Raw genomic sequence first — 5,780 nt, forward strand, 5'->3', positions numbered from 1 at the left:
TTTATTTGTCATGTCTAGGTAATAGCTTATGGTTCTCAATGAATTAAATCAAGATTGAGTCATCTTGCTATTATTTTATTTCATGTGTCATCAAATCAGACAATTTAATACTATATACCGACTGACAGTAATATCATAAACATCTGGATTTGGGTGTATGAATAAGGAGCATTAGAACTAAAGAAATCTCAGAGAACTTGGCCTAAACAGTCACCCTTTGTCTATGCCTTTGGGCCAAAAGCGACACACTTTGTTTCTAGTCACTAGTATATAGATGGTTGACACAGAGTGTTCCTAGGTATGGCCCCATTCCTCAGTTTTACCCTTCATAAGCCCCGTGTGTTTGCAAAGCGTGAGAATATGGACAACACACAAAATAGTTGAAGATGGTACTTCTTTACGGAGAATCTTGAGTAGTTCTGGCCCTTACACCTTCACCATAGATGCCCACAATTCATTCTTGTGTACTTGGTAGATCTTTTCCATGAGATTGAGATTGTTGCCCCAGACATGCACCTGGTTAGCTGTCTGTTCTAGAAGAAGCATTGTAATTGATGTACACATGATGAAATTTATTCTTTATGAGTGAGTGTATCTTAGACATGTGTAGTGTGTGTGTGTGTGTGTGTGTGTGTGTGTGTGTGTGTGCGCGTGTGTGTCTTTGTCTTTGTGAGTACTTGTGTGCATGCATTTGTGCGTAAGTGCACGTTGGAGGCCAGAGGTCAACACTGAGTCTTTTTTATTTCTTTTTCTATTACTCTTTAATTTTTGAGACAGGGTTTTTCTCTGACTCTGGCATTCACTGTTTTGCTAGACTGATTGTCCAGTAAATTCCGAGGATATACTTGTCTTCACTGTCCAGCACTAGCATTATAGATATGTGCCTGGTTTTTATGTAGGTTCTAGAGGATTTGAACTTAGGTTCCTTAAGTTTGCCCAACAGACACTTTATGAACTAAGCCATTTTCCCTTCCTCTATTTATTTATTTCTGACTGACAGTTTTCCAGTTCTTTTATGCCACCTTTGAAAGAATGGTTTACACTTAAGGGAGGGTTTCATTTCTTTCCATTTTACCTTTATATCTAAGAATAATAATATTACATGTCCTGTAAGGTAAGAAAGGAAGGACTTGAAGACCTATGGAAATCTTTACTTCCTGCTGATCATGTCAAGCCTCCCAAAGTAAGAGGACAGACAGGTGAGGTCCTGACTGACCTGTGCCTGGCTACCTAACATCCTGTGAGAGCCAGGGCTGTCTGATTTTCTGCTTCTGAGTCAGAAAAATCCTCACTGGCCCACAGGCCATTGCAGCAGGATTCTAACTCTCCTGTATGCTAGCTGACAATACTGTGATAAGAGCAACACAGTCATAACTGCATGGAAAAGGTCCCCAGAAGAGTATTCTAAGACATACCCCCAAGATTCTCAGCCTCTGGCTAATGGGCTTCATTCAGGGTTTTCTCAGAATGGCCTCACTCTATTCTGATGCTGACAGGAGGAAGGGCAGTGTCTTGGAGCTAGGCACAGCCACTGTACAGAGAGCAATACAGTGTTATTGCTCTCCTACCTGAGAAGGTAAAGATGCTCAGAAAGCATGGCCAGCATTCAGTGTTGAACTGTGAGCAGCGACTTTCATCATCTGTGAAATGTTTTTTTAAATGTACTTATTTATCTATTTATTTATTTATTCTATGTGTCTTTTACATCATGTGTCTTAATCCCATTCCTTTCCCTGTCTCTTCTCATCTGCCCTCTGCCCCTGCACACCTCCCAAATAAAACAAAATTTAAAAGAAAAAAAGAAAAATAAATGAAGTAAAAAAGGGAAAAACTTAAAAAAAAAAAAAACTCATCATGCAAGCTGCAGTGTGACACAGTGAGTCACGCTGTAAACCCTTTTGTCCATATATCTTTACTTACAAGTGTTCATTGCAAAGAGTCTTTGGTCTGATTCAAGGCCTCTGGTTACTACTATACTATCAGTAGTGGGCCCTCATTAGGATTCCTCCTGGATATTCTGTTGTTGTCCTGTGTTGTAGAGATCCTGCATCTTTGGGTCTGCAGGTCAGGTCCTTTCACGGGCTCCAGCAGATCATAGATGATAGGAAGGGCCATTTCGTAATCTTGTATCTGGACCTAGGCAGCTGTAGTGTTAGTCTGCCAGATGGGAAGAAGAATGAAACAGCTCTCCCATGCTTACAACTTCTGGACTGGCTCACCCACAACTGCCCAAATAGGAATGGCTCTCCCACTCGTATGGCCAGCTCTCCTACCTGCCCCAGATGTTAATGGGTGGGAGGAGAGCAACTCTCCCCAACCCATGCTGCCACAAGACAGATGGACAATGGGGACAGCTCTCCCATGATCTCAACTTCAGGGATGCTCACCCATACCTGCACTAACAGGGTTGGCTCTATTTTGTTGCCCTGGCAAGGAGTGGGGCCTGCCGTCCAGAGTGTTGCAGCTGTGAAATCTTAACTTAGACATTTGGAGTGGTTCATATTGGTTGTAAACTTGACAGGCTCTAGAATTCCCCATAAGACAGCCTTGAGGATAAACCTGTGATAACTGACTTAGATTAGAATAATCTTCTGGACATACCTGCATGGGATTTTATTATTTATATTAACTGCAATGGGAAGCTCTACCAGGAATATGTGCAGTGCTTTGTTCCTCTAGCCCATAAATAATGAGGATTGAGGGGGGCCAGGCGGTGAGCAAGATGGCGCAGACTCAGGGCACCAAGAGGAAAGTCTGTTATTACTACCATGATGATGTTAGAAACTACTATTATGGACGTTACTCGATGAAGCCTCACCGAATCCAAATGACTCACAATTTGCTGCTCAACTATGGTCTCTACTGAAAAATGGAAACCTATGGTCCTCACAAAGCTAATGCTGGGGAAAATGACCAAGTACCACAGTGATGACTACATTAAGTTCTTGCGTTCCATAACATGCCTGAGTACAGCAAGCAGATGCAGAAACTCAACGTTGGTAAGGACTGTCCAGTGTTTGATGGCTTGTTTGAATTCTGCCAGCTGTCTACTGGTGGCTCTGTGGCAAGTTCTGTGAAACTGAATAAGCAGCAGACAGACATCACTGTGAACTGGACTGATGGTCTGTATCATGCAAAGAAGTCTGAAGCATCTGGTTTTTGTTACGTCAATGATATCATCTTGGCCATCCTGAAACTGCTAAAGTATCACCAGAGGGTGCTGTATATTCACATTGATATTCACCGTGGCGATGGTGTGGAAGAGGTCTTCTATACCATGGACTGGATCATGACTGTGTCTTTTCATAAAGACAGAGAGTACTTCCTAGGAACTGGGCACCTATGGGATATTGGGGCTGGCAAAGGCAAGTACTATGCTGTTAACTACCTGCTCTGAGATAGGATCAATGATGAGTCCTAAGAAGCCATTTTCAAGCCAGTCATGTCCAAAGTAATGGAGATGTTCCAGCCTAGTGCAGTGATCTTACAGTGTGGCTCAGATTCTCTATCTGGAGATCAGTTAGGTTGCTTCAATCTGACCATCAAAGGGCATGCCAAGTGTGTGGAGTTGGTTAAGAGTTTCAACTTGCCTATGCTAATGCTGGGAGGAGGGGGATATACCATCTGTAATGTTGCTTGGTGTTTGACTTAGGAAATAGCCATGGCCCTGGACACAGAGATCCCTAATGAGCTACCATACAATGACTACTTTGAATACTTTGGACCGGACTTCAAGCTTTATATCAGCCCTTCTAATATGACTAACCAGAACACTAATGAATATCTGGAAAAGATCAACTAGCAGCTCTTTGAGAATTTGAGAATGCTGCCCAATGTGCCTGGTGTCCAAATGCAGGAAATACCTGAAGATGCCATCCCAGAGGAGAGTGGTGATGAGGAAGAAGACCCTGAGAAACGCATTTCCATCGGCTCCTCTGACAAACGAATTGTCTGTGAGGAAGAATTCTCCAATTCAGATGAGGAGGGAGAAGGTGGTCGCAGGAACTCTTCCAATTTCAAAAAGCCAAAAGAGTCAAAACAGAGGGTGAAAAAGAAAAAGATCAAGAAGAGAAAAAAAAAGTCACAGACGAGGAGAAAACCAAGGAGGAGAAGCCAGAAGCCAAAGGGGTCAAAAAAGAGGTCAAGTTAGCCTGAGCAAAATCTGCAACTGTGGCCTCTCCAGTCTCTCAGATTTTATGTTTTCTATTCCTCTGTGTATTTATATAAACTATGTTAAATATAATGTCGCCAGGGACCAGAGCCTAGGGCAGTGGTGCTGGGGGAATTCTTCCCAGAGACACCTTGTCCGTCCTGCTCAGGTCTTAGTTTTGAACCACGTAGGGTCTGAGTGGAAAGAAAACAACCAGAAGACAAAATCCTGAACTGCCAAGTGCCTGCTTTAGGAGCTCTGTTAAGATGCCCTTATGAAGCTTTCTAGAAAGGCTGACTGGCTCTTCTGGGGCCCCTTAGGTAATATCAGCCAATTTTAGATTGGCATACCTTCCCAGAGGACTCAGGCAAGCAGAAAAACTCCCATTGCCCTGTCTCTGCGGGTGGAGGTGTTAGCCCAGCTTCCTTTTTGAGATATTTTCATTTTATGGGACTGTGTAATAAAACAGCACATTTCTATACCTCCAAAAAAAAAAATGTAAAGAGGACTGAGGGAAAAGCATTTGGTTTCGTCCTGCTTCTTTTCAGGTCTTATTCATGAGTTAATCCACTCTGTTGCCGTCCCTATTGCTGCTGCTGCTGCAGACACCCTCCGTTGACATCAGAGCCTACCTCCTTCAGTCTTCCAAATGAACTGAAGACTAGTGGGTGTGTAGGGATCCTCTAAGCCTTCAGCTCCACAGTATGTAATATTGTCAGTCTTGAGATATCCAGACACCCAGGTTAAGTAGTGACCAGGTTTTCAGTCACTCTAGTATCAACACAGCTGCACTGCATAAGTCAATTATATAGATACACACACACACACACACACACACACACACACACACACACACACACTTTAATATGTATTCACTCTATCAGCTCTGTTCTAGAGATCTCTGATTAACATAGCATGTTATTAACATTTTTCAGACTAATTTTCTCAGGGGGCAACAGTTATAGTGTTAGTAGTAATAGATAGGACATGGGCTTCATTGCCATGGTCTAGCTGCAGCCTAAGTTCAGGTGTTGAGACAGGGAAGGGGCGTTGGTGTGAAGAAATGAATTGTCTGACCACTAGATGAGTTTCGTACAAGTGGCTGGCCTCAAGTATCTCTAGCCATCTTAATACATCGAAAACAATACTAACAAACAAGTTTTTCCCATCCTCCAACATTAACCTCTGGCAAGTATATATGATATGTATGTGTATGTATGTATGTATGTATATATATATATATGATATGTATGTATGTATATATATGATATGTATGTATATATGTATCTATGTCAAATATGTTTTCTCCCAACTTTTACATCAAAACATCTTTAAACCAAACAACACTTATCATTTTGTTAGCTTGGCCAAATATTGAGCCAAGTACATCTTGTTTTTACATAACTAAAAGGTATTGACATAGGCACACATCTTCAAGAACAACAATCTCATTCAAAAATGTTTAGAGAAATAGGGGTGATCTGTCTCCAATCCTGTCAGCACTGAATTAGTACAGCTCCCGGGGTCGGAAGTGACAGCTGGCATCCCCAAACAAGAAACCTGAGAAGCATCAGCTCCCAAAGAATTGTAGGAGAAGGTATTTGAGAAGAAAAATGGGGTTTCCAGGAAT

At 42.2% G+C, this 5,780-nt stretch overlaps 1 pseudogene; it reads left to right on the top strand.

Moving 5' to 3' along the window:
- Window positions 1-2,722: 2,722 nt before the first annotated feature.
- Window positions 2,723-4,155, top strand: LOC131897646 (histone deacetylase 1-like; annotated as a pseudogene).
- Window positions 4,156-5,780: the final 1,625 nt, after the last annotated feature.

Source organism: Peromyscus eremicus, chromosome 22 (genome assembly GCF_949786415.1).
Source record: "Peromyscus eremicus chromosome 22, PerEre_H2_v1, whole genome shotgun sequence".
NCBI classification, from domain to species: domain Eukaryota; kingdom Metazoa; phylum Chordata; class Mammalia; order Rodentia; family Cricetidae; genus Peromyscus; species Peromyscus eremicus.